We start from the raw sequence: 10,884 nt of genomic DNA, 5'->3' as shown, positions 1-10,884 counted from the left end.
CTCGTCTTCCTCTCCTCTCGTCTTCCTCCTTTTCCTTTTCCTTTTCCTTTTCCTTTTCCTTTTCCTTTTCCTTTTCCTTTTCCTTTTCCTTTTCCTTTTCTCCATATGGTTTGCAGCTATAGAGTATGGCAATAGCCCTGTCTCCTAGCTAGCTAGGGAGAAAGCCTGCTCCATTATAGTCAGATAAGCCCCATACTTTGTGTCCTGCTACCCAATCTGGACAAACTCCTGAACTTCCTCTACCTCTTACCATCATGTAAGAAGAGAGACTACAAGCTTAATATCTGAAAGAGGGGGATYTTGTGCATGGCTCAGCTAAAACATTATCATTTGCTTAGCTGATACTTATCCCAGTTATAGTTTTGCAAGTAGGCATATTGTGGTTGGCTGCGCTTTACCTGGAATAAAACCAATTGGATCCATACCTGTGACAGTACCTGAGAATTAAAATGATGTCCTGTGGTTTTAGCATCTGTGCTTTGAAGAGAGGTGTGGGAACATACATCCTAAATGTATAATCAAGTAATGTGAAAAGATTAACAAGCAATATCTGCCCTCTGTAATCAACTTTGGAAACAACAATAATAAATCTCACTTGCTTGATTATTTGATGTGGTCTGGTAAATATTTGAACCAAATTAGAAGATGTGTCTATAACTGAAAACAGGAGAGTTCAAATAATCTTCAAGAAGTGAGAGCATCAAAATTCTCCCTCTCGCAGCCCTTCAYCCTGCACTGATCCACTTTTTGTCTGCACACCACCTTTCTATGGTCTGTGTCCTGACATAAAGAAATACCTTGCTGATGGGGCAAAATTAGGGTTTTGTGAAGCTTTGTCTGACTGACTGACCAGGACTATGCTATCTGTTTTGTCAAATGGTGGGYTACTTAATGCTGTTTCCCTGGTCCAGACACCTGGCTTCTAAGGAATGGTTCTCCCCTAAAAATCCCAATATTCTGGGTGAAAAAATCTAATTTTATGTATTACTCTATATCATTTTATATATCACTCTCTAAGTATTCAAGAGTCTCTCAAGCAATGACACTCTGATGCTACAACTAGTTGCTGGTTTGTTGCTTTTGCAACTCATACTTAGCAAGAGAAACACCTAAAAATATGAGGCTGTATTTAGTCCAATATTGTTACACCAAACGTGAGAATGCAAGAAACTTGACTGAAAATTACTAGAAAATTTGTACTTTTCCTTGATTTACTGGCCTATTCCGTTCTGTGTTCATACCAGCCTTGAGTCATTTTCCAGTATTTCTTAGAAGTTCCATTAGCATAAGTCATAGGATGCCAGTCAGTTAAGAAGAATAAAACTTAAGTCATATCTTGCGTACACTAGAATCATAAGGTTGGAAGGGACCTCTGAAGATCATCCAGTCCAACCCTCAGCATAGCCCCGTATGGGGACTGAACGTGCAACCTTGGCATTAGCAGCACCATGCTCTAACCAACTGAGCTAAACCTAATCCCCCACACACAACCTCACAAATTCATATATTTTTCTAAATTCTTTATGTAGGCCAAATAATGGCAGTATTTTTACATTCTTGTTTCTGTAGATCAATGTGTTGATAAAGATAAATCATTTTCTATTTTAGAGTGTATTGGTGGGCAGAAAAGTCTGTGGTGTGCAAATACTAAATTCACATTTGCATGTTATTCTGGGTTATCTCAATGTCTCCTCACCAGATGTGAAAACAAAATTGTTGGATGAATGTGAGGACTGGATAAGGCAAGGGCAACATTAGCCTCAGAGCAAAATGGTTGAGAAACAGATTACCATGATAAATACAACATATCATAGCTTTAATTTAGCTGACAAAGTCACTTATATCTGCCCTGCACCAGGATAAGGAGGAAGCAGAATCTGGGTCAAGAAATAAGCAGTCTGCTGGGACTAAACACTCCACATTTTTGGAGACTGGCTCTGGGTCAAATTTTGGAGTCTTTGCCCCATCATTTTTCAAAATCACCAGATTTTGCTTAGTCTATGAAAACACTTTTTCCCTCCCCATCATTTGGTTATGAAACCATTCACAAGAAGCACAGCTAAAATCAAACATGGGATCCTTGAAAAAATGCCTGGACCTCACAGGCTACCTAGTCCAAATGTTCATCAYGGCAGAAATTCCAAACTGGGCATGTTTTTGGTTTTGTTGTGAAACCTTTTGGACAGCTTGATGACTCTACTTGTTCATGATATTTTTGTCCATTATGAACATTTTCAGGACTATTTTCTTACTGAAGACAATCATTTTTATTTCTGTGTTGAAAACACTGAGTAACACACATACTAACAGGATGTTTTGTTATTAGTGTATAGAGCAGACTGTGGTTCACAACTAAGTACTTTTCATTAAACATATGAATCTCCTGTCCAGTAGTGCACAGCTAGTTACATAAAACACAACAGCTGCACAAGACATAAACTAAAGAAGTTGAAATGAAACCTCTTGAAACAGCATTTGCTAGATTTGACCRTAATGTATGTATGTGTGCATAATGTGTGCCCAGGACAGAGGGAGGGACACTTGGTCTGTCCTGCTCTCTTGGCTGCATGTATTTTGAGTAAGCTCAATTAAAAATCTATATTAAAGCAGTAACTTATGTTCTGATTCAAAAGTGAAAATTAAATTAGATGCTTTCATAAATATGCCTATAGTTAGGTAAACTTACAGACATTTTTGGAAATAAAAACCTGCAAAACAAGTTTAAAATTATTTAAAAAGACGGTCAAACAAAAAATCAATTTGTTTTGTAACTGAGCTTGGTTYTGAAATCATTTACAAAGCCATGGTTAAAGTCCTACTAGACAGGTTATAGAGCTCTGTACTATTAAATACACGTATTTTAAACTGGGTTAGTCTGTCCTTCAGGGCAACGCCACAATAGTTAAGGTAGTGCCAAAAAACCTCGCGCTTGCAGAATATTTACTTTTAAATAAGGAGTGTATTGTCAATGTGTCAATGTCAGCGGTTTCAGGATCCCATCTCCACCAACCCCGTGACTGCACGTGCTRGGAAGCACTCCTGGACAGGTTTCTAGAGGCATAATATAAGCAACATTATGCAGGGGTGGAAAAGGCTTAATTTCATATGGCTGCACAGCTCAAGAAGTGGTTAGCGACAGCCTTGTTCTTTTCGTTTTTTTTCACACTTTGTTGTGTGAACAGGCAGTCAGATGCATCAGCAGGAACAGCTTGCTTCCTTTTAATAGAATGGCATGGCACAGCAGTTCCCAAGCTGTAATATGTTGATTACGGTTGTGTGTAAACTGCAATCAGGTGATAGCTGAACTGGTTTGAAAGTATAGGATCAGAGGAGGAATCCATTTAAAATGCAATGATTAAGAAAGCTGGTGTAACTAGGTGTCTGATCTTCAGTGCAGTGCGCTAGGGATGATCAGAAAGCTACTGATAGAGCCAGTCATGAGCTGTAAATTCAAGACTGGAGTAAAGGAACAGTGTTGGTGCTTCCCTCTTTGCTTGTACAGTGCTGAGCACTGCACTTTATAAATAATAGATCTTTATACAGAGCCTTAACTTATTCCTTAATCACCATGATGACTGTGGTTGTGTGCTTGAATCCCAGTTCAAGCATTTGCAGCTGCTCTGACGTGTATTTGCTTTGTGCCCCTGGAATCCAGCCACCCCTTCCCCAAAGAGCAGTCCTTATTTTTTTTTTTTTTCACTTTCCATGCTTTCACTGTGCTTGGATACCATTGGCAAAKTTTTAGAGTCATTTAAGAAAAATGGTTGAATTTGACTTGAAATACTAATTCCAGCTTAGAGAACATATTTTTCAAGAAGAAAACTTGAGCATTAGGAAAATCTTCTATATTCTCAAAAACTTATTTCTGTATATGTGTGTGTGTGKGKGKGGGGTGCACGCATGTGTGCATTACTTCAGGAAGTAATGGGGCACTGGGATCTAGAATCTAATAAACTGGGATTGAGAAAAGGGAGGGCGCACTTTAGCCTTGTCTTCATGTTAGTAGAATTTGTTTTATTTTGTTTTCTTACTTAGCAATAAGAATTTTCAAGGACATATATACTAGAAAGCAAACATGACTGAACACCAGCTGCCTTTTTGTTATAAAGAGCCGTTTTCACCTGGTSCATGAAACATGTCTGCGCTAGTACGCAGCTGTCTGACATTTGTGCTTATCTATATTGTTGTCATTTCTGATTGTTGGATTAAACTTAGGAAAAGGGAGGAAATAGTGTTTTTGTATGCAGTTTATATAGGTCACAAAAGATTTTCTTCAGTCATTGTCTGTAAAAAAGAGAATGGTGTGCATGCAGCTCTTTTCCTCTTGTATCATTTTACTTAACTTCAGTTTAAAAAAAGAAAAAATATATATAGTAAATAGGGAGCTATAAATCCTTATATTTTGGGCTTGGGCATGCTGATGTCTGAAAATATTTCAGTGTTTTGAGTATAAATGTGTGGCATGCAATATTACTTACATACCCTGAGTCACACTGCGAAACACCTCCACAACATTTAGACAGGAAATAAGCAACTCATGCACTTAAATTTCCAAAGATAAACACTCCGACATTCAAGAACTAACAGCCTGTACTGTTTTGCATGCGGACGTGTACATACACATTTTATCTAAGACCATCAGTTTAGAGCTCTGACAACACTGAGGGTAAGAGGAAAGTATAGGTGTGTTTTTTGTTACTGAGGACTAGACTGAGGAAAGAGTCTTTGATTGATCTGGTCTGGCTGGGAGAACACCTAAAGACACATTTCTTCACATCTTGTTAGCATGACCTAGTTGAGTTGCAGCGCATGTGTKGAGTTTGACATTTAGATGTGCATGCAAGCATGCACAACCTCAATATGATACAAAACAGACAATCGAATCCACAACGGTTAGGTTAGCTAACACCTACAATTTCCTTCAGGCCTCTGGCAGCAATTGTTTTTTTGTAAGAAGAATGAAAATACTGTCTTCCTGAAGCCTCAGTAAATTTGGTATTGTTCTCTGCTTCCTACTGCAAGCAACTGAATTATGTGAATGAGTTATAAATTGGTAATTTACTTTGTGCAACATACGCAGTTATACAGGTTTTCCTGTGTTTCATCACAGAGGTGGTTTCTTTATAAAGTRCATCTTATCTGGAGCTGACACTGTCATTTGTTGTCCTGATAATGTGCTTTCAGCTGTTCCGAAGCAGGAGATCTCACTGAAATAAGACGTAATTTTGTTAGTGGTGCATCCCTAGAGTGTCCCTTCAGCAGACGTATATTGCAATTATTCTCACTTGGGAATAGTGATTTTTTGCTTGGATCAGCCTGCGCTCCTGACACGTTTGAACACCAGTTTCTGTGTAAATAAATTTSTCTGGTTCAAGAATGCATGGAGATGGTTAAAACATCAGGGACTTAATACTTCACCATCAGCAGGATGACTGGCTATATTTGGGGTTCTCTGATGAGCCAGGATCTGTCCCGCGCTGGAACCATAGATGAGGTTATGGACTGGCTGGTTGACTCTGGTGACCCAGTCAGTCAAGTTATGGGAGCTATAACGTGCAGCAGTTTCTAAGCCTCTTCATCTTCATACAGTTTTATTGCAGGATCTCAGTGTTTGCCTTATTTGTGGAGTCTGGGGCTTCCCCCTCGAGAAGATAGCTTCTCTCCTGACCTGAATCAATGGGAAGGATCAGTTCTCCAGCAAAATTACCTCCATATTACCCTATGGTGTAAAGCCCACATGACACTGTGGCTTGTACATACCTACTCATGGGACTTTTCCCTAAGGCTTACTAGCTACTAGGACTGAACCCAGTTTCCTCAGGATATGCACGTGGTAAACACCACTTTCTGACTTCCAACACTTTCTCAGGATTTTCTCACCTCCAGAAGCTCCACCTAGAACTGAAGTCAGCAGCACATGGGAGGATGAAGGCTATGTGTGATGCTGYGGATAAAAATGGATTTGGAGAGGAAGGTAAAGATTCCTATTTTGTCTCGCATTTCCATACTGTTCTTTTCCCCTTGTACACTACCCAGGGAAGCAGGCRGACACCAGGGGTAAACCAAAAAAGGTACTGAGGAGGTAACTGCACCAGGTTGTCCCTCCCCCAGTGAACATCTGCTCTTGGTGCCGAGGGAGATGCYGTGCAGGCAGCGTGCCCAGAGCGCCTGCTGGTAGGAAACTCCTTCCTCCTCCTCCCTGCCCTAACCCTTCCCTCCCTGTTCACATGCCTCCTGTGGCTCAGAAACAATAACTCGTTCGGCCATAAACTTTCACTGTTTGTAATTCCAACGATTTCAAAGGCTGCTTCGCTGCCATAAAACAATTTGAACAAGCCTGTGAGGGTTTTCTTGCCTTTTCAGCAGCGCTCGCTTCTGCTCTCCCAATCGCCCCGTTCCTTGCCGTTACGGAGGGCCAAACGGCGGAAGCAGGGCTGGGCGCTGAGCGCTGCTCCCACATGCAGCAGCGTGTCTTGCCTGTGTTTACAGTAAATATGAGAAATAAGATACCAAGGTGAATAAGGATTGGATGTGAAGTAGTAATTCAATATCAAAAAATTATTTCAATCGTAAATGTMTACTTACGTATTCCTGCAAAACAAAATAATTTATATTTGATTTACAACTTGCACTAATATATTTTAAACCTGAGTGCAGCAAAAAGAATAGCATTCTTGTGATTTTAGATTCTGTCAGTTGGCATGTTGTGTTTTTTTGCATTCCGAAAGAAAGAGGTCATGTACATATTTAGGGAGCAAAAATGATAGAATGAATATGACATTTATTTCCAAAAAAAAAAAAAAAAAAAAAGGTGAATATATGTAAAATGCAGTAGAGATGATCTCATCAGAAGAAGCTATACCTCCTTAACACGTTGTCATGTTTTCCCCTTTGTTCTCTGAACCTAGCCAACTCTAGTGTATCTTTTAAAGACAATAAAAAATAGAATGTACAGTGCCCAGATTGCCTGTTGCTCTGTAACCTGCCCTATAACCTGGTCAGAGCTGCTTCTAAGTTCTGCAGCATCTATTCTTTAAGGTAGATCCCAAATTTGTTACAGAGCTTAAACACTTATTAGTCGCTATATTAGAAGCCCATTCTCTCTTTCCTTCCTCAAGGGCACAGGACGCACAGACATAAATGAATATCGGGGGGTACTTATCCGGAAAACTATTGCAAATCTCTCTAAAGAAATCAAGCTAGTATGTAGAACTGTGGTGCCTGAGTCCCTGCGCCCTGGTACGAGGCTTCCTGGGAGCACAGCAATAGCTCCCCGTTCCAGGCCATATGCTGTCTTCATTTGCCTATAAAGAGAGACCCTGCAGTGGTCAGTGCACTACAAATGCCTAAGTAAATTAGGCAAATACAGAGTAGAGCATACATTAAAGCAGCCTCAGGCAGCACTGCAATATGTTAATGGAATAACAGCACAGTACAGTGACCGTGAAAAACAAGATTAATGAGGTCAGGCAGCATATACATCCTAGGGAGGAGCAGTGAACTCCAAGAGTCATTTTTTTTTCATTAAAGGTGCATTATTTCCCATAAAATGCTCATGTGGGAGAAACTCACATAACCTACAAGACCAGAGCCAAGGCCACAGGCCACTGGTCTCCTAACAAGGTCCTACCAAATAGGTGTTGGGTGTTTGCATGCGTTGTGTAARGACAAAGCTCTTCCTGCTCACCTCACCCTTATTTTGAGATACTTTGTGACTCAAGAGTATCTGGGAACTTGCCAATGTCTCACAGTCTTCATGCTCATTTACAATTGCTCCCTGGGAATTTTTTGATTAGTTTGATCCAAAGCAGGGTTCAGGAGCCAAAAGTAAGAGCAGATATAGCTATTTGCTTTGTAAATTGTCCTTGTGAAAGAAGATCCATATGCAGATACTCTAGCTAGGGCTACTACCTGTTTTCTCATATTAGAAGATGAGAATTTGATGCTTTTTTTAAGTCCAGTCATACAGATTGAGAACAGCCAGCTTTTTCCATATTTCTCTTCCTTGTTGTTTTTCTCTCATCAATTCTTCTGCCTTAAACAACATGTCTGAGAACTACTCAACTCCTCAAATTTACCCTGTCAAGCACCTTGGTGTCTTTGCTAGGTTTGAAATCCATGTCTAGATTCTCATATTTTTATGGGTTTCAGGAGAGAGGGTATTTTTTAGAATATTTTTCTGAGCTTTCTTTTCATTTTAGGTATTTTTTTTCTTCTCTGGGTCARAACAGGTGCTTCTGAGTTCTATATTTGGTAACACATGACGGCGTTGGTGTAAAAGTAGTCATCATGGCTATATATATATCATGGCTATATGTATTTTTTTGTTTAATTCATTAAAATACATTTCATCTCTAGCATTGCCTCATCTTTGTTACTCATTTCTTAGGGCTTAAGATCAGGTCCCTGATCCTTCCCTTTGAATACTTTAATTTTAACGATTTTACGATTTTAGTTAGATTTTAAGTCTAACTTCCATTTTCTTCAGTCACACATTTTGGCAGCTAATACTTTGACCACACAGAAACGTCCACATGTGGTTGGATGTTTATAAGACCTCTCAYGATTCCTCAAAATGTGTCTGAAAGACTGTAATTTCAGATTTTATCTAAATCAATTCATTATTTCTGCTTTTGTTTTCCCCCTAGGCTTCAAAAGGAGGCAATTCAGAAGTAATATGTATACCATTGATCTCTTTAGATCACAGAGGCCATTTAGAAAACATGCTTATTGAATCTCGAGTACCTAAATCCAGTGGCCTATTTTAAATCAAAGATTGGAGACAGTGAGCCAGGAATTCATCTATAATGTTGTCATCTAATACAAACTAACCTACTTCAGAAGTGGAACCTTATAACAAAACTGCTACTTGAATTGTTTATATGCCATTAAKTTTTTCGGCAGTTACATTATTAGTAGCAACAGTATCTGACTCTTGCTAGCTCTTTGCTTTAGCTTAGGGCCTTAATTGAATTAAAGGGTATGAACATAAAAGAAGTTTCAAGGCTCCCCTGTGTGTAACTTCTTCATGCTGAAATAGTGAACAATTAAAGTAATAAGTTTTTTTTTTCTTTTTGCAATTCCCAGTGGTACTTATTTGAAAAAAGATAAGGCAACCTTGTTATCCTCTGGATGACAAAATCAGGGGTGATTTTGCCATACAAGTGAAGCAGGTCATTGCCTAGGGAAAAACATAGGAAAAGTAGAATGTTCTATAATTATATTGGGGATTTCTGAGGGAGAGCAAAGGGAGTCCTGTTTGCCTAGGCAACAAAGCCTTAAATTCAGCTATGAACAGATAAGCAATGAGAACAGCTTGCTCAGAATCAAAGGATCAGTTTCTACCTCCTGAAACACGTAAGACAGATAGCTGACACACCTTTATGGGAAGAGGTGGCATTATGTCTAAGCAGGGTATTTTCTGCATTGCTCTAGTGGTGATGCAATGAAATATTTATACTTGAGCAGTTTGCTTTGCTGCAACTTTAAACRTGATTTTTAGTATTGTTCTTTAATAAAAATAAAGGTGGCACACTTAAGGCATCTAAACCACTAAAYAGATGACCTCCTAATCATGCAGCCTGCTCCACCCTAGAGCAATTTACAGAGTTGAAGGAAGCCATCCTTGGAGAAGGAATTGCAGTTGTTGCGATTCACTATTATAGACAGTGACCTAGTATATTTAAAGCATGCTTTAAAAAACAGTGGAAAAACAGGTCATGGAGTTCATGTTTGTCCTGTCATCAGGCCAACTGTTGTGCCTCAGATGGGTGATAGAGAGTTGTGACTTTAATCTATACATGGTAGCCCTAATCACTGATATATTTAGACAGTCACATTATCAGCTGCAAGGTGGACMTGATTGCTGCTAGGAGCCCAGGCCCTCCGTTGTCCCAGCACTCTGCTTGGTATAGCTGTCATAAGCAGGCAGCCAAAATATTCTGAAGTTCCTGACGTCCACCTGATCCGCCTGATGCTGGGGCTCTCCACAATGGGTCCCACGCTCAGCAAACACTCGCAATTCTGTACTGACAATTCTCCCCATGCTTGCAAAGCATAAAGAGCCAGACGCACTCGCTCTTTCCTTCTGAGGAAGCTYTGATTCCCAGTGGTCCCTGAGATTATAAATCAAACCCCAGTACAGAGTAGGTGTTTGTAAGCTTTTAGTACATTTGCAAACTGATTGCGAACAATCCCTGACTACAGTGAATCGTAGGATGCAGCTGCATTAGAGAGAGCGTTTGGCAAGAGGGCTCCTTTAAAATGCATCTCCTCACTGCCACCATTTACAGTGTGTTAGTTCACTTTGCAGAGTGGTCTTGGTGCACTTGAACTGGATTCCTCCTGCTTGAAGCTAAACTGGAAGACACAACCCAGGAGCACACATAATGCATTCTGTCTACTAATAGACGTAGAGCCCATGGGACCAGATTAGAAGTAGCCTGAAGTAACCCCCCAAAGTGGGACCTCAGCACCGACTGGTTCGCTCTGTAAACTGGCTTTTCTTGGGTCACAGCACCTGCCTTTACATGGACAGGGCTACAGAGTGACCTCATGGACAGGGCCACGTGCTGTAATTCAAGGCGAGGACATCCATCTAGAGAYGCAAAGGCTGTCCTGTCCAGGTTTTCCTTCCATGTGTGTCTTTGTGGATGCAGCCTGTGCTACCCGAATACAGCTCTCCCAGGTGCCATGGGGTGGGTGGTGTTGGCCATCAGCCCCACAAACAGGTTGGTTCCCAGTTGCTTCTGCAGGCAGCCAGTTAGAGCCAGGGGCAATCAAAGCAGGCACAAACAGCCTGCTCAAATCTGAGAGAAGGAAAAGATATGTCTAAGCTAGGGAAAGCAGTTCTTAGAAGCTGCTTCAAACCTTTTTTGGAGCGTT

The sequence above is a fragment of the Rhea americana genome, unplaced genomic scaffold, assembly GCF_003343005.1.
Source record: "Rhea americana isolate MKP2758 unplaced genomic scaffold, rheAme1 scaffold_69, whole genome shotgun sequence".
NCBI classification, from domain to species: Eukaryota; Metazoa; Chordata; class Aves; order Rheiformes; family Rheidae; genus Rhea; species Rhea americana.
This window is presented reverse-complemented; position numbering follows the sequence as displayed.